The sequence below is a fragment of the Eptatretus burgeri genome, chromosome 12, assembly GCF_056783735.1.
Source record: "Eptatretus burgeri isolate ZD-2024b chromosome 12, Ebu_testis_v1, whole genome shotgun sequence".
Lineage (NCBI taxonomy): Eukaryota > Metazoa > Chordata > Myxini > Myxiniformes > Myxinidae > Eptatretus > Eptatretus burgeri.
This window is the reverse complement of record NC_140972.1, coordinates 78,557,247-78,577,235: the sequence shown is the minus strand read 5'-3', so window position 1 is coordinate 78,577,235 and position 19,989 is coordinate 78,557,247.

The window sequence follows — 19,989 nt, the reverse complement described above, 5'->3', positions numbered from 1 at the left end:
GCATGAAAACAAATGCAATCATCTCTTTTCGCTGAAGACTGGCGTTCACTATTATGTGGTGGTGACGGTGAATCAGATGTTGTGTAAACCAAAAAGCATAAACCAAAGAAACATGAGGGAGGCGACCTAGCAGGTAGCCAGCAACACCTGTGGATGGAACCAATTGGAAAGTTCGTCTCGTCTTCACTGCGATGTGCTTTGACTTGGAGTCTCTGGTTGGAGACATTTTTGGATTGAAGATGGCTGCAGACACTGTGCATCATCATTGCAGCATTTGCAGCCAAAACGTTTCCAATCAGAGACGACAGCTTGGAGGGCATCGTCGAATCAATTTTGGATGAATCGATGTGCAATAATCAAAATAGTGCAGAGAATGAGATGAGCGAGAGATTTGTTGGAATGAAGCCTCATGCAGTCATAGAATATCCTGTATCGCTGCAAACTGTCGTAAGACATTGAATGAGTGAAACGACCTGCACTACTTTGCAACAGCTTTACAATGCTGAGAAGGCAGGTGTTCCTCAATCACGTTGCCACAGGTGATATTTCATGGGTTCACTTTCACTGCCTGAAATCTGAAAAGATGCATCATTCAGTCAACTGGGTTCATAAAGTATCGGATGTGAAGATAAAACTCACAACACAGCCTCCATCTGCCAGTCGTCCATCCTGTCTGTTTCCTGGTTCATTCAAGGAGACTGGGTGGCCGTTATATGGTGTTATACTTTTATCAGTTGTCCGTGTCTATCATTTTAATTCCCATTCACTATGATGATTGTTCATTTGCTCCTAATTTTATAGCTATTCTTTAAAAAAAAATTACTCTGATAACTCCGAATGCACAATATGTAACATGTTGTTATAAAATGAGAATGTCTGTAGTTTTGTTGTGACGTTTTGCTTCAATTGAGTGGAATGGTTGATGAAGCCAGAAATTTGTCATGGGATGCAGAATTTAACACTTCCATGATTATTATTGGAGTTTTTTTTTGTTTTTACAGATAATAATTTAGTTCATGCAATGTTAGGTATTAAGTAAAGAAATGGGAACTATGATTATAACTAGCATTAAAAGCGAGTGAAAAATGACGGGTTGGAATTATTTTATTCAAAATATTGACGAAGACTGGAAGATATGATGTTTCAATTCGTGGCAAGAAAAATCGTTATTTTAAAACACTACGTGTACAAATGTGACCCTATTTTGTTTATCTTCTGGGACGTTTCGTTTCGACGGTACAGCCTCATGAGTGTGCCAAAGTCTGAAGCCTCGGCCTAGCGTCAGGTGTGCCTTTATCTTCTTTATTTATTTGACATCCTACAGACATAAATTAACACTCCTTTTACTCTGTGTGTGTTACATATCACATGTAGTGAATTTCACCCCCCTGTGCCTTGTATTTTTTGTTATTTTTTTAAAACATGTCTGTACACCGCCCTTGAGGCTCGGTTTGCAAGTCACCATCTACAATGCTGAGAGCAGAGACGTAATTACTCTTTTATGAAAAATAGGACTGTGTGTCCTGAAGCTCACTTGGATCAGGAGCAACACTCAAACCCCCCACAGATCCGCTTAGACCCTGATTTTTTTATTGCTGTGAACAAACTTTAGTACATCACTGGTGATGGAGGTTGTGGTCAAGTTTCATCAAAATTGTGTGTGTAGTTTCAGAGAAGAGAGCAAATACCTATTTTTTTGGGGGGGTAGGGGGGGTGAAGCCCCCCTTTCCCATAGACTCCTCCTAATGAGTGCAGATTTTGATGCAGCCGATACACTTTGGTACATCATGGATGATGAATGAAGGTTATGCTCAAGTTTCATCGAAATTATTTGTGTAGTTTCGGAGAAGAGAGCAAATACCTATTTTTTTTTGGAGGGGGGTCAAACCCCCCTCTGTGCACCCCATTAATGAGTGCACATTTTGATTCGGTCAAAAGACCTTCGTTAGGCATCGGACATAAATCTCGTGGCCAAGTTTCATTAAAATCATGCGTTTGGTTCAAGTGATAATGACTGACGGACTGACTGACTGACTGACCGAACCCACCTACTGCTCGTCGCATAATCTCACCTGACGAAAGTTCAGGTGAGCTAAAAATGTTTTTGGAGTCTTTTTATCCTGAAAAAATCGACCTTAGTGAACATACAGTTGTGTGAAAAGATTAGCCTTAAAAACCTTACCAAAATCATCCTTACGAAGGGGGATATACGTACACAAACACAGAAATACCCGCTGTGTTTTATACAGGTAGATTGTAATAAAAGCAGCACGTAATTCACAACTTAGAATGGGTGGGTGGGCATTAATTTTCCCAGCGAGTAAAAGCTAACCCATGAGGGTTGGCACCTTGAAGGCAGAGTGTCCCTGGGACGCACTCATAAAAGAGCATGGCACGAAGGACAAACAGAAGGAATGGTCATTACGCTGAAGTTACTTCGCTGGGATCAATCATATCCACATTGTGTCATTCTCGGGGAGATACTTCGTTCGAAACAGGGGTGTTATCAGCGACTCAGGATTCATTGGAACCTCAGCTTCAGTGGGGACCAACTCGGCTATTTGGATCATCCTTTGTTGGGTGCACTGCATCTGCAAGATTTGTGAGCTCCTGTCAGGTCATGCCGAATGCTCGTTATTCCAGCAGCAAGGTGGAGGTGTTCTACGTGGAACGTTGACGTCAAACCCGGAGCATGTGGCAATATGAAAAGGCTCTTCCAAAAGCATTATCCTCCGGAAAAGTCAAAAAATTATCAAAAGTCACATTTACACCATCACATGTCATGAAGGAAGAGTAACTGTGAGATTCAACATTCACATCATCACATGTCATGAGGGAAGAGTAACTGTGAGATTCAACATTCACATCATCACATGTCATGAGGGAATAATAACGATGAAATTCAATATTCACATCGTCACATGTCATGAGGGAAAAATTACTGAGATTCAATATTCACATCATCACATTTCATGAAGGAAGAGTAACTGTGAGATTCAACATTCACATCGTCACATGTCATGAGCGAAGAATAACTGTGATATTCATCATTCACATCGTCACATGTCATGAGGGAAGAATAACTGTGAGACTCAATATTCACATCGTCACATGTCATGAGGGAAGAATAACTGTAAGACTCAATATTCACATCGTCACATGTCATGAGGGAAGAATAACTGTGAGACTCAATATTCACATCGTCACATGTCATGAGGGAATAATAACTGTAAGACTCAATATTCACATCGTCACATGTCATGAGGGAAGAATAACTGTGAGACTCAACATTCACATCGTCACATGTCATGAGCGAAGAATAACTGTGAGATTCAACATTCACATCGACACATGTCATGAGGGAAGAATAACTGTGATATTCATCATTCACATCGTCACATGTCATGAGGGAAGAATAACTGTGAGACTCAATATTCACATCGTCACATGTCATGAGGGAAGAATAACTGTAAGACTCAATATTCACATCGTCACATGTCATGAGGGAAGAATAACTGTGAGACTCAATATTCACATCGTCACATGTCACGAGGGAATAATAACTGTGAGACTCAATATTCACATCGTCACATGTCATGAGCGAAGAATAACTGTGAGATTCAACATTCACATCGACACATGTCATGAGGGAAGAATAACTGTGATATTCATCATTCACATCGTCACATGTCATGAGGGAAGATTAACTGTGATGTTCATCATTCACATCGTCACATGTCATGAGGGAAGAGTAACTGTGAGATTCCACATTCACATCATCACATGTCATGAGGGAAGAGTAACTGTGAGATTCAATATTCACACCATCACATGTCATGAGGGAAAAATAACTGATATTCATCATTCACATCGTCACATGTCATGAGGGAAGAATAACTGTGAGACTCAATATTCACATCGTCACATGTCATGAGGGAAGAATAACTGTAAGACTCAATATTCACATCGTCACATGTCATGAGGGAAGAATAACTGTGAGACTCAATATTCACATCGTCACATGTCATGAGGGAAGAATAACTGTGAGACTCAATATTCACATCGTCACATGTCATGAGGGAAGAATAACTGTGAGACTCAATATTCACATCGTCACATGTCATTAGGGAAGAATAACTGTAAGACTCAATATTCACATCATCACATGTCATGAGGGAAGAATAACTATGAGATTCAATATTCACATCATCACATGTCATGAGGGAAGAATAACTATGAGATTCATCATTCACATCGTCAACTGTCATGAGGGGAAAATAACTATGAAATTCAATATTCACATGGTCACATGTCATTAGGGAAAAATAACTGATATTCATCATTCACATCGTCACATGTCATGAGGGAAAAATAACTGTGAGATTCATCATTCACATCGTCACATGTCATGAGGGAAAAGTAACTTTGAGATTCAACATGCAAACAAATATGGTGGTGCCTCACAATGTTTGTTTAATACAAAACACAAAGCAACAGTTCAAAAGACCCTTCAAATGTCATTTTTCTCAAGACTGCTTGGGGTCAGGTGTTCTTTGATCTCTCGAGTGTCTTTTTACTGTTTGATGAAATAACACATTGAATTTCTTGATTTCTAATGCTTTAGCAAAATAGAAATGTGGTGAAAGTTCTTGTGCGGTACAGAATGATTGTTCATGTGATGCAGACAAGGGGAGAGGGGAGGTGTGTGTGCGTGCATGCGTAGGAGCAGGAGGATGGACAGGGATGGTTAGAAATCCCTGCTGGTGTGTGGTTAGAATTCTCACCTCACCTTGCATTACCTCCCATGGTGTTATTTTGTGACACAATATCGAGGTATCACAATATGTTTTGTGACTATGGGATTATAAATATGTTGTGAATTGCAATACAACCTTTGGATATAACATTGTGACATCTGATTTCTGAAACCTCAGTCCAGCTATGTGAAACACGAGCGATATAGAAGCTTAGCGAAACCATGAAGTATTGAAAAACTTGATTATCTGCTTTCAGAAGAAGCTTTGATCAGCTCAAACAAATAGCACACCTCCTGTTGTTGAGTCAACGTCACCTTTAAAATTGAAGACAATGTCCCATATCACTCTATGTTAGTTCTGAAGTTCGTTTTCTTCTTTGTTATCAGACTAGAGACTCTCTCACTCTCCGCGAAAGCATTCTAGCCTGGCAGGATGAGCACAGCCTGTGCAACTAAAAACAATGTGGCCACGTACGCTAATCAGTGAATGGCCTCCAATTCTTTGATTTCAGATGTTGTGACACTATTTTTAAAATTGTGTGCAATTTTAAAAACATTTCCCTGAGATTGGGAGATGAGTCTGACCTGCTGCAGACTCACGTGAATGCTGTGAGACTCGGCATGCGAGCAAAAACATCCTCATTGTTACACTGGGCCCACATCATCGTCTATCAAAATAAATATTTTCAAATAACAAGCTCGAATGAGCTAAGATCCTCGTCCTCTTTATGATGACGTCATAAAAACGAATATCACGTCATTGTGATGTATCAGGTTTGCGATAAATAATTATCTGTGCTAATGCCCGGCTTGATTCCCGCAAACAAAATTAAAACAGCTTGCCTAGTTTCGGAGATAATGGTACAGGCGATTTCCATCAGAGACGATATTATGACGTCAACTTTTTTTTCTAGGAAGAATTTACAAAATCGGAGATGGTTACTGCCTGCGCGTGGGCTTTCTGCATGTACATGGCAAGTTTCACGAAGATCCGATGAAAACTCTGGGTTGTGAAACAAAAAATGTCAAAAAATAGGAATGACGTCATAAAAATTGACATGACATCATAGTGATGCATCATATGTGCGGTAATTCATCTCTGCTAATGCCTTGTTCGATTCCCGCAAACAGAATTCAAAAAGCTTGCCTAGTTTCGGAGATAATTTTTTCGGCGATTTCCATTTGCGGAGATATTTTGACGTCATAACTTTTTTTTTTCTTGGAGGAATTTTCAAAATCGGAGATGGTTGCTGTCTGCGCAGGGTATGTTTACATATATATGCCAAGTTTCAGGAAGTTTCAATGAAAACTGTAGGCTGTGAAACAAAAAAGTCCACAAGAACAACAACGTGAGTAAGACTTCGAGATCCTCCACGAGGATCTAAAAATATAATATTAAAATCTCCTTTATTTACGTCCTCGCCATCTCAATGGAAATTGACAAAGTTGAGGCGAATTATCTACACACTTCCAGAGTGGAGGTGTGTGTCGATAATTGTTGCCAGTTCACAAATTTTTTTCTTTATCTTGTTTATAAAACCAAAGTATATTTGTCCTTGTTCTGTAACAGCTTTAGCTTCCTCTGGATGACATTCTTCATCTAAAGGTTTGTGGGATGATACGTCAATGTGAATGGGATCTATTCTTCAGTTTTTTTTCTTTCGATATCAGGACACAAAAGCGGGGTTAAGGTTACGGACGATGTTGACTGCGCCTCCAGGAATGTCATCAATGGCATCACACGTTCTCTCGACAAGAGGATCTACGTTGGAGAGACTAAGCAATCACTTTTGTGAACACTTCCTCGATGTACAATCCAACAGCACAGATCTTTCCAAGTTAATCGCTCGACATTTCAAACTTTCCGGACATTTGTTCAGTTGCATGGCTGTTTCTGCTATTATTCTCCATTTCAGGACAACATGCAGTCACAAATTAAAGTAACAAAATCAAATCTTCACCCTTGGGATGCTGGCCCCCAATGAGATTAATGAGCGGTTTTCATTCACTTTTTCATGTGGTTTTTCTTCAAATCTTTCCTTTGTTGAACATCATCTAGCAAGCTCCTCTCCCAATATTTTCCTTCTCTCAGAGACCCAATTATCGCATGAGGTTCGTGTTAATTCCTATAACATTTCAAACTGCAACCTTCACTCACGATTCCACTTTAAAGGAGGAGTCTGTGTCTACTCCAACATCAACACGCCCGCTGTACGCCTTGTGGACCTTGAATCTCCAAACGTTGATGTCATCTGGCTTAAGATTTGTCTCCCGACCATCACTATCTTTCTCCGTTTCATTTAATTGCCTCCCAATTCTACAAACTTTATCGCTCTCTTTGACTATCTTAACTCTTGCCATGAGGCCATGACATCCGAACACCCTCAAGTAGAATTTCTCTATCTCGGAGACTTCAATGCACACCGCAGAGAGTGGATGAAATCTTCCCACATGGATGTTGGGGGAGTTGAAGCTCTTACATTTTCCATTCTTAATGATTTGGAACAAATTATCACCCACCCTACCCATATCCCAGACGATCACGACCACACTACCGATACTTAGGATTTATTCTTCATTTCCAATCCGTTGCATTACAACTTCACAATTTCACCTCCAATTGGTTCTTCTGACCACAATCTTGTGAACGTCACTTTACTCACCACCACGTCTTCTTCTCCGACTGCTTTGATGAAACGCCAGTATTGGCATTTCAATAATGCTCACTGGACTGGTTTACAGAACTTCTTTGCTGACTTTCCCTGGAAAGACTACTGCCTCTCCTCGGGCGATGCCTCTATCTCTGCTGAATGTATAGCTGAGGTTATTGTTGCAGGAATGGAGGCTTATATACCCTTCTCTTTCAAATCTATCTCTCTTACCAATTCTTGGTTCAATAATTCCTGCTCTGTGGCCATTCGTGCAAGGGATGCCGCACATCAGACATGGAAAAACTCTACTTCCTCCGACTCGCATTCAGCTTTCATATCTGCCACAAATCATTGCAAACATGTTATTCATGAGGTGAAGCATTCCTTTATTCAAAAGTAATGTGACAACCTCTCATCTTCTTCCACTAAAAGGTCTTTCTGGTCTTTAGCTAAAAGTATCTGCAACAACTTCTGTCACGATGCCTTTCCTTCACTTTTCCATTCCGATGATACTATCGCTGTCTCTCCAACCGATAAAGCAACTCTTTTTGGTTCTCTTTTCTCCTCCAACTCCACTCTGGATGACTCTAACATTCCATCTTCCTCTGATGCTCCCCTCACCAATCATATGTCCCTCCCTATAATCTCTTTTCATGCAGTCAAAAAAAATACTCCTCTCTCTGGACATGAGCAAGGCCTTTGGGCAAGATGGGATTCCTCCCTGTGTCTTGAAGGAATGTGCTTGAGAACTTGCAGAACTTGCAATGTGCTTCAATGTCTTTCCCATGTGCCCCATCTTCCCTCACTCGATCTACATCTCGTTTCATCACAGCCATCTCTTTAAATTCGGATTTGGACAAGATCTCCCAGTGGGGCAAATGTAATCAAGTTAAGTTTAATGCTTCAAAAAAACTCAATTTCTTCCCATCTCTCTCTCTAATACTGCTCTCAACTCTCCAATCTCCTTTGAAAGCTCTACAATTGTACCATGTGATACAATAAACCGACTCGGTATCACTCTAACATCAAATTTATTCGAAAATCCACACATTACTCAAATATAAGAAATTAGGAGTCCCGTTCAGATGTCGAAGATTCTTCTCCTCTGAACAGTTGCTCCAACTATATAAAGGATTGATTCGTCCTTGTATGGAGTACTGCTCTCACTTCTGGGGAGGTTCCAGCTCCACATACTTACTGGACAGCATTGAATCCAAAGTTATTCGACTTGTCAACTCTACCAATGTGACCTCAAAACTCGACCCGCTCAAATTACGCTGCAAAGTTGGCTCTCTTTCTCTTTTGTACAGATATTACTTCGGTTTCTCCTCGCAAGAACTTGCTGCTTGTGTACCTCCATGTTGTGTACATTAGCGAGACCAAGGAATACTCGACAAGCCACTAGATCACATGATTATTGTCTGGCTATTGGCAACTCAAGGGTGGGCCATTACGAAGTTTGTTTCTTCCCCTCCACTGCCAAACTCTGGAACTCTTTACCTTCTCACCTATTCCCAAACACTTATGACCTTCCCCTTTTCAAAACGCAGATTTTTTTTTAACTTTCTCAAAAACTCTTGGACTATTCTCCCTTTCCTTACTTTTCTATTCATGCAATTTTTCATTTAAGGCTTGGCCTCGATGAGGACCATTCAGTCCATGCCTGTAGCCTTCAACATTAAAAAAAAAACTTAGACCTTCCAACTTTAAAAAGTTTTCTATTTATTCCTACTCCATATCTTTCCCCTTTTATTTTATAAATTTGAACTCTCCTTATTTTCCTTTTTCTCTTTCCTTTTGTTGTGTTTTATTTTTCTCTCGTTTTCGATTATCTTGTTCTCTATTCATTTGATTGTCCTCACTTTTCTATCCCATTGTTGCTTCTTGTTTCCTTATTACTCCATTTTTACCTAATCCCAGTCCCTTTGACATCAAACGCCTGAACTGTGATCCTCCCTTTCTTGAGTCGTAAAAATGAGTAATTTACACCCCACAAGCATCCTTAGCCCTGATGTAACTCTGGTGTATGCGCTTATAACTCACACCCACCCTATACCCCCCCCCCCCCTTTTCAACCCTGTCCCTCTACTTTGCACTGACAGAGGGTTAACACCCAAAATGTCATCTTCCCAATGAGGTACCACAAAATAATTCTGCCCTCACTCATCCTCCTCCTCCTCCTCCCCGGCAAGAATGAGGAGACTTGCGATCTTCTCCTGTACATTGAGAATAGCACAAGTAGACCCCTGCCGGAGGGAGTGGACATCGACTCCGTTTTCGCTCCTGGAGGGAACGGCTGTTCCTATTACGAAAAGAAGATGCATCTGTCTGTCTGTCACACGAAGAAGAAGCAGGACCTCGAGCAAGAACTGGGAATTGACACCATATTTCTCTCCCGGTGGGAGCAGGTATTACAAGTAATAATAACAGCAGAAATGCAAATCTGTGCTACCCTTCTGTGACCAGAGGAAGTGGAACAACTCGGCATTGAAAAATATGTAGAAAGAAGATAGAAATGCAGCAAAAAAAACATTTCAAATTGCTGGACTGCAGTGTCAGCACTCAAGACCCCTTCCTGCATCAATAATCATCTTATCAAGCTGCAGAGAATGTCTGGGGTTTTAATGAAACACTGGATTTGTTATGCATTCTAAGTGATAAAGCAGACCAAACAGATCATCAGAATGCTGTGGGTGTGCATGTGCACAGGCTATGCGTGCAAGTGCATGGATAATGTCATATTACTTTCAATCAAGTGGTACTTGTTCTTACTGTTTCTTATTGACCAAATAACAATCAAAGTTATGAATGTTAAACAGGACAATCTGAACTTGCCTGGAAGGTCTCCATTTCTTTATATAGCAAAACATTAATTTCCAAGTCTGCAGGTTTCTTTCTCTGCATGTTGCTCTTCACCATCTGCATTTTACTTTATACTTTTGCGCAATTCCAACCTGCAAGCTGAGCATCAGACCCTTAAGGCCCAAACGGAGCAACTGAAGATACAGAACGATTGATGGTCTTTAATTTGTGTGGCTTTTAATGGAGGAGGTTGGTTTGTTTTCCAGTATTTGCAAACCAGTGGAGAAAGTAAATACAGAAAAGAAGGACACAAAAGAACCCGATCATTCCTTTTTGGAAATCCCCCAACATCACTGAATTACATAAAAGGTGCAAAAACCAATCCCACGAGAAGCTTACTTGCAATCATCGGCAAGGTCATGGAATCCATCATCGTATTTGAAATGAAATCCTTCCTTTTCTCCAAAGGCCTCATCTCAGATCATCAATTTGGATTCAGACCAGGTCACTCCACCTTTGACATGCTGCTCCTACTCTCCCAACACTGGATGGAGGCCCTTAATGTCAAACATGAGATCAGAGCAATCTCTTTCAACATTTTCTGATCTTTCAATGCAGTATATCATCCTGATATGCTCTCCAAACTCTCTGTCCACAGCATCCAAGGCCAACTCCACTCTTGGGCTACTGACATCCTCGACTTTGATAGCCAACGTGTGGCTCTCAATGGAATCCTTTCATCGTCTCTCCATGTTAAGCCTGGAGTCCCCTAAGGCAGTCTTTTGGGCCCGGTCACATTCCTAATCTTCATCAACGATCTCTCCGACCCTCTGGAAAATCCCCTTTAGATAATTGCTGATGACCACTGTCTGTCATGACATCCCTCATCTTTCAGATTGGCAGGTAGTAAGCAGTAGCCTCTTCCCTTTCCCCAGGCATTACCAAAATAACAAGCTGATCAAACAACTGGACGACATCTTTCAATTCTGACAAATCTCACACTTTCAACCGTTCTCTCTGAAAGGTCCATCTAGTAAAGCATCTCATCTACTTTCTTAACAATCCTCTTAAGGAAGATCAGTCAGTGAAACAACCTGGTGTTGGCTTAGTGGTTACGGTGGTGGCTTGGGATCCTAGGCTCCTGAGTTCAATCCGCGTTGGCTGCTGAATTAAAATACACCAGGAGGTTGACTCAGCCTGTCATCCTTCCGAGGTCGGCAAAATGAGTACCAGTGTACTGGTAAGGGGGACCCTGCAGCAGCGGCATATCCGCGTCCCAAACAATAATGCAACCAGCAACCACAGGATGCACTCGATAGAGAGAGAGTCAGTGAAACTCCTGGATCTCACTATCAGCCATGATCGTTCTTGGGCAAACCTTATTTCAAAGGTGGTCTCCAAAGACATTCACCAACTGGGCATCCTGTGTCATACAAAGTCTGTCCTTGGCAAACCTAAACTCCTATTCATCAACAAGACCTTCATCCGCAGCTTGATGGAGTACTGCTTTCCCCTCTGGAGGTGGCACCTCTGCGTCAAACCTTGCTGAGCTTGATGCCGTAGAAGCCAAGGCCTTCAAGATTATTGAAATCTCCTGTGATAACTCTGCTCTTTCTGTGCTTTGTCCCCCCCCCCCCCCCGGAACCACCCATCACCAGATTTAGGCAAAGCGCATGTGGTCGACTATCAACCCCCCTTCAATGAAACTCTCAAAATCCGGAATCACAGCTCACCTTCACTCATTTGTTTTCCCTTTCCCTGTCTGTAGAACCACCCTCCACATTCTCTTCAATGTCATTTTTTCCCCACAAGTCTTCAAGACAGATGTTCACCACCATCTCAGATCATTCCCAATCCAAAACCATCTCTGTTTTTTTTTTTAACCTCTGTTAACCCAAGCTCACCCACTTCCAAAGTTCCAGTTTTCCCTTCATTAGTGTTTGCTTATGTTTCCATATTGTCCAGCCCATACATCCTCCCAACACACATTATTTGTCCAATTCTCCCTCTATTTTGTCCTTCAACCCTGCTGTTGGTGTTTCCCTCCTCTCTCTGCTTTTCCTTTTTTGTTGCTCTCGCTCTGACACGAGCCTTGACTGTGTATACAAAAATTAATCCAAGGTAAAGAAGCAGCTCAGTAAGACAATATATGGCTGGCAGGATAACAAGCTGCTTACTACATTGCTCCCTGAAGAAAACAGATGGAAAAGAAAACTTCGAAAATATTCTGCATGTGTGCTAATATTTAATGAAGTAATAACATCACAATAATACAGATGTAATAACTTCATTACATTGCTTTGTTTATCTGCATTATTAATTTCACAAGCAGTTTACATATCATCATGGCTGCAATTAATGATGTCTCTGCTATTTCACTATCCTGTTCAATAATAATAAGTGTATAATAATTTTTCTTTTTTTCAGTTGATTACAGCTCATTATAAACGTATCTAGGCTGCAATGAAATGTACATTTAATAAAACAGCTAATGATTCATACTACCCCCTCCCCACCCCCACAGACACACCCCCAAAAAATACAGTCTGAAAACTCGTCCGGATTTTTTCTTGTAAAAAAAACTTAACGAAGTAAAATCCTGGAAGTGATTTTACTTTTCTCACTCTTGTTGTTGCACATTTTTGAGTGGCTCTGGGAGTTTCATGATGAACAGTTAGACGACTGCACAATGAGCAGCCATTATGGAGCTTTACTTTTTCAAGCGGATACTCCATCATGAAGGCTCAGCACCCTTTTCTGCTGACAGTTTAGTGTTTGTGAAGATTAATGTGAACACGTTATTCGTTGACGTGTTGGACATTTTCATGCCTGTGGTGGTGATGCCGATGAACTACTATGTGGATGACTGCATGCTCCCGGAGTTCCGCGATGTGTTGAAGCTGTTCGCCGACGAACTGTCAGTAGCTGCCCGAATTCATTTCTGGATGCTAATCATGGAACACTGCATACTTTTCCACAATGGATGACCATCAGTTTCAATTCAGACCCTGTCGCTCAACCCTGGACATGCTGCTTCTGCTCTACCAACAATGGACGGAGGCTCTCAATGTCAGACGTTAAATGAGGGCTGGCTTCGAGAGTCTGGTATCCTGCCTTGCTCTCAAAACTGTGTGCCAATAGCATCCAAGGCTAACTCCACACATGGCTTACTGACTTCCTCGACTCTCAAAGCCATTGAGTGTCTCTCAATGGGATCCATTCATCTCTTCGGCTTTTGAAGGCTCGAGTGCCCCAAAGCAGTGTGTTGGGCCCAATCCTATTTCAAATCTTCAATGATCTTTCTGACTTTCTGGAATATTGTCCTTATCTCTTTGCTGATGAATCCACCATTGGCTGTAACATCCCTTGTCCTTCAGATAGGCAGGCAGCAGCATCTTCCCTCTCCGCAGACCTTGGTAGAATCTCAATCAGGTCAAACACTTGGAATATGTCTTTCAATCTTGACAAATCTCACACTCTCACTTTAGCTTTCTGAAATGAGCATCTGGTGATCCCTCCCATCTACTTCCATAACAATCCTCTTGAAGTAGTTCAGTCACTCAAAACTTTGGCCTTCACTATCCATGATCCCTGAAGAAAACAGTTTGCTCCTTATGAAGAGTCTTCATGAGCAGCCATGATCTTTGTTGAGCAAACAAAATTTATAAGCTGACCTTCAAAGACAGTCATCGATTGGACATCTCATTGTGCAAAGTCCTTCCTTGGCACATCTGAACTTTTATCTGCCTATAAGGCCTTCATCTGCAGCATGATGGAGTACTGCTCTCCGCTCTGGGCTGGTGCCCCTGCCTCGCATCTTTCTCAGCTTGATGCCATGGAAACCAAGACCTCAAAAAAAAATTGGAATCTCCCGTGATGAAGCTAAGTCTCTGGGCCTATCACTTTCACTTCTCCAACAGGTCGATGGTCGATGGTCGATGGTCAGCAGAAAGGGTGCTGGGCGCTTTTTTCCCACCTCTTCTCTGGTCTTGCACCATCTGCCCTTTCCATGCTCTGTCCACCTCAGTTTTCTGCAGGGTGCACACGGTTTTCCAGTAACCATATTCTGGTAAAACTCCCAAAATCGACTCATTACTTACCTCCACTCATTTATTCCTATTTTCTAACTTGTGGAACCAACTTTCCCATTCTCTTCAATCACATTCTTTTCTCGGGGCTAGGGCTTCAAGACAGCTATTTCCCACAACCTCGGATCATCCCCCATACATACTCATGATCACTTCCATGCCAAATGACCCCATTCCCAAGCACTCCCTTTTTTCAAGTTATTGTGATCTTTCTTTCCCCCCTCTCCCTCACCTCTTTTCATTTGTTAGTTTTCAGTTGGTTTGTTCCTTGTTTTTTTGTTTTTTTTTGACCCCACTTTCCCCTTCCTCTTCTTGCTGTGTTTCATTCAGCTTGTGTGCAGTTTGTTCACCCCCATGTGTCCTCCTCCCCCTCCCTTTGATCTTACTTTCATTTCTACTCTGCTGTTGGTGTTTCCCCCTTTTCATTTTGTTTCCTTTTCCGTCCTGCTCAAGCTCTTCCATGAGCCTCAATCATGTAAACAAACAAACCAAAAAAAAAAAATGATGGAATCTACAGATAGAGAAATCCTTATAGAAAGTGTTTACTTGTGAGAATGATGGAGGAGGTTCGTGGAAACTGGATGATGATGGATAAAACAATTTGATTTTACATACAAAAGCCGAACAGGAAGGATAGTTGCATCATTGGTGATAAGGAGTCTGAGTAATAGTAATTTAGAGAACAGTAGGTGGCACCAGCGTCTGCATCATGTACATGTTACTAAACCTGGTCCTTTACATATTGGAACCTTTAGCCAAACAATTATAATACATTGTTAAATGTACAATGAACATCTGCAAAATCAGAAATGGAAACAGCTTACTCACATGTAAAAGCAGTCAAGAGTGAAACAAAAAATGAAACCTGCTTTATCCATGTTACATTGCCAAGATTAACTTCAAATCTGGAGAAAGTAAAATTATTTTGGAGCAAAAGATGAAACCGAGTGCTTGATCAAAATGTATCAGGAGTCACAGAATAAAACACTCAGTGAAACTCATGATGCGTGGCAAGCTTGTGAGTTTCCCAACAAGGAACTTGCTGACGACCACACGACGAAGCTGCCTGGTTCGCAGATACAAAGAAGACTTCAAACTGCATTGATCCAAATAAGAACACATGGAAGATGTAACTACTTCCTTCATGAATGGGGGATGAAAGATACTCCATTCTGCAACGAGAGGGGGAGCACTCGGTAGAGTGCAAAACCTCCGCCGCCAATACTGCTCGGTCACTCAAGTGAACCTGATATCCTATTCATTCAATTTGATGTCAACAGTGCTCACAGAGTTATAGTTTGCAACTTTCCCTTTTACATACTCAATTCATTCGTCTTAATGAGATTCCTTGAGACAGAAATTGATTTTACGTGGGTATATCCACCTGAAGTTCCAAAATCAGCCGCAATTATAATTTTGGCATATTTTTTTGTTGGAAATCACTTATAACATGTAGAAATGCAAAAAAAAATCGAAATTTTTTTGAAAAAAAAGTTGCAAATTTTTTTTTCTCCAACTATTTTTTTTTTTGGGGGGGGACCAAGTGCAAAATGTAATGGCATGATCCTTGGACCATACCTACCCCCCCCCCTCACCAAGTTTCATCGAAATCCGTCGAGTTTTTCCGTAATACTGTTCACAAACAAACAAACAAACAAACAGAAAGGGGTGAAAACAGTAACCTCCGATCTTCGATGGCGGAGGTTACATATGGGGTAATTCAATCGGTCATACATATTGCTTGTGTCGGAGTGGCAACTCATCCAGGAATGTACTCAATAGCCAAGGAGACGACTTAGGCCTAAGTCACATTTGCTCTACGGCGAGGATACGGCGGCCGTACGCCTTCTGAATTGACAGAAACGTGCGGCGGCCGCAGAGTTTCTGCGGTGGCCTCAGGGTGGCCCTACGCCATTTGGCTATCTTTTACAGGTCGTAGGGGTCGCAGTGGAATTATAACGCGGAGTTATAACTTTTTTCATTTCTACGTTCGCCGTAGCAATTCGACAAGCCAAAAAAAAAAAACTTAAAAAAAAAATAAATTCACCCACTCGTTACAGTCCGTCTGGCCGCACGTTCGCCTTAGGGCCCCCCTACGGTCGCCTTGCGGGCACCTTGAGGCTACCTTGCATCTGCCTTGAAAATTCTATGGCCGCCGCAGAGCCCCCTTAAGGTCACCGTGCGACAACAAATCAAAGACCGTACGGCAACCCCACATTTTCGGTCTCCACAATTTCTAAATACTCCGTGCAGCTCCCCGAAAAATAAAAACGTATGTGACTGCTACATTGTGTGACCGTGCAAATACTGCGGCCGCCGTATAATTGCTAGTGGCCGTAGATTTTGGAGACCCCACGGCCGCCGTGGTAAATGTGACTTTGGCCTGAGGCAGCACTAACGCCAGGGTTTATTTTAAGGAAATTTTAGAACTGCACAAATCTTTGAGGCAGGTGCCATGGCCCAGTGTTTGAGATTCTCTGAGTCTGAGAAGCATTTGTAATGGCTATTTTTTTACATTTTATAGATTTCAAGTTCCTTTGTATCCTTTGACAAGGTACACAACACAGGATGCCTCACTTGAGTCTATAAAATTAGAAAATATATATCTTGTCTGATATTTATCTAATATACTAAAAATATATATCTAGTCATGTAAACAGTGTTTTAAGTTTTAACCATCTTAGTATTTGACATAAAAATTAAAACAAAGTACTAATCAGCATACATTTGTGTATGTAAAATTTAAAATATACTTCTTGTCATGTAAACAGTAAATGAAGGTACTTTTGCTTTCAGTATCATGGTCATGCATTTACTTCTTGTTTCTTTATATGACATTGGTGTTTTTATTATAAATTTTAGTACTGCACAAAATTGGATTTAGAACTGCACAAGTAGGAATCCACTGCACGTTAAAATAAACCCTGACTAACGCTCTGTACACAGTATGGTCCCAATCGATGGATGGATACATATTGCCCAAGACTGCCCCCTACATTCCTATGAAGGGAGTATATCAGCAATGCACATGATTTCACCAAATGTTATGGAGTGGCTTTCAAAACTAACATCAAAATTGTGCATTTGATGTTTCTATTCCTTCCACCAGCCTGCTTTTTCTTGTCTTATTTAGATTGTCAAAGGAGAATACAGTGGCTTGCAAAAGTATTCAGCCCATATCAATAATGCCACATTTAAATGAATTACCATTTTTGGAGAAACAATTTTTCCAAATAATTTTTTTTTATTCATAAATGAAGAGATCAATGTAAATGCTGTTACCGTTGAAGGAGGTTACATGTCATGAATACCAAAAAACATGAACGTACAAATAAAAATTCACCGGTTGAAAACATATTCAGCCCATTAGGTCAGTACTTTGTGGAAGCACCTTTTTCACCAATGACTGGTAAGAGTCTTTATGGGTAGGTCTCTACCAGCTTTGCACAGTGAGATGGTGAAATCTTTGCCCATTCTTCATGTGAAACTTTCTCTAGTTCTGCCAAGTCTGACAGGGATCGTGGATGGGCTGCAATCTTCAAGTCTCGCCATAAATATTAATTTGGGTTCAAGTCAGGACTTTGACTGGGCCACTCAAGAACATATGTTTTCTTCTTATTCAGTCACTCAAATGTGGATTTAGTTTTGTGATTCAAATCATTGTCCTGTTGAAATATGAGTCTCTTACCCAATTTCAGATTCATGTCTGACTCAAGCAGGTTTTCATCAAAGATTCTCCTGTACATTGTACCGTCCATTGTCCCTTCTAACCTGGCAAGCTTGCCAGTCCCTTCTGATGAAAAGCAGCCCCCATAACATGATGCTGCCACCACCATCCTTGACAGTCGGGATGGTGTTGACTGGGTTATGTGCAGTGTTGCGCTTGCACCAAACTAACGCTTTGAATTTAAAACAAAAGGTAAAATTTTTGTCTCATCTTTTGACAAAACCTTCCTCCATATGTCTGCAGTATAATCAAGATGTTTTTCGCAAAACTCCATATAAGCTTTTAGATGCGTCATTTTCAGTACTGGCTTCTTTCTTGCCACCTGTCCATAGAGATCAACTTTGTGAAGGGAACGGGACATTGCTGATTGATGACCAATAACCCCCATCTCGGACATAGAGCCTTGCAGATTTTTCAAAGTCATCATTTGATTTACAGTGATATCCCAAACCAGTTTCCTGCTTGGCCTACTGCTGAGTTTGGGTGGATGTCCTGATCTGGGTAGAGTCTGGGTGGTATGAAAGATCTCCCACTTCTTAATGCTGGATTTCACCGTACTCAAAGGGACAATGAGTGACTTTAAAATGTTCTTATATCCCTCTCCTGAATGGTGCATCTCTACCACTTTATGTCTGACTTCTTTGGAAAGCTCTTTGGTATTTAAGTTTGCCTTGTTGGTTGACCAAGTGAGTTGCACCTTAAAACTCCTTCGATAAGTAATGGTGCTTAATTCTAAAATTAAACAACTGATCACATACAGGTGAAATTACACTTCTTTTTTAAGCTTTCAAACAAAGAATTTGCTCCTGAAGTGATTTTGGGTTAATTTGGGAAAGGAGTTGAATACTTAAGTAACTCTCTATCTATCGAGTGCAGCCTGTGGCTGCTGGTTGCATCATTGGTTGGGACGCGGCTATGCCGCTGATTCAGTGTCCCCCTTACCAGTACACTGGTACTCATTATGCCGACCTCGGAAGGATGACAGGCTGAGTCAACCTCCTGGTGTATATTAATTCAGCGGCCAACAGGGCTTGAACTCAGGACCCTAGGATCCCAAGCTGCCACCGTCACCACGAAGCCAACACCAGGCTTACTGATGTAACTGAGAATCATCTAATTTTCTTTGTTAAACTAATTTATTCACATTTTATCTGCATTTTCCAGCTTCAACACTTTGGAGTAGTTTGTGAAGACATTATGTATATATATATATATATATATATATATATATATATATATATATATATATATATATATATATATATATATATATATATATATATATATATATATATATATATATATATATATATACATACATATATAAGCCTGGTGTTGGCGTAGTGGTTAGGGCAGTGGCTTGGGATCCAAAAGGTCCTGAGTTCAAGCCCTGTTGGACCACTGAATTAATACACCAGGAAGTTGACCCAGCCTCATATCCTAGTGTTGGCGCAGTGGTTAGGGCAGCGGCTTGGGATCCAAAAGGTCCTGAGTTCAAGCCCCGTTGGGCCACTGAATTAATACACGAGGGGGTTGACTCAGCCTGTCATCCTTCCGAGGTCGGCGAAGTGAGTACCAGTGTACTGGGCCGGTGTATACCCCGGTTAAAATAGGTGTACCATATCCCTGTGTCGTAAGAGGCGACCAGGGTTGTGTCAGGAAGGGCATCCGGCGTAAAACATGTGCCAAATCACTATGCGGATCATACGGATGATCCGCTGTGGCGACCCCTAACGGGAGCAGCCGAAAGAAGAAGAAGAAGGAGAAGTTGACCCAGCCTGTCATCCTTCTGAGGTCGGCGAAGTAAGTACCAGTGTACTGGGCCCGGTGTATGCCCCAGTTAAAATAGGTGTAACATAACCCTGTATCGTAAGAGGCGACCAGGGTTGCGTCAGGAAGAGCATCCGGCATAAAACCTGTGCCAAATCACTATGCGGATCATAACGGATGATCCGCTGTGGCGAC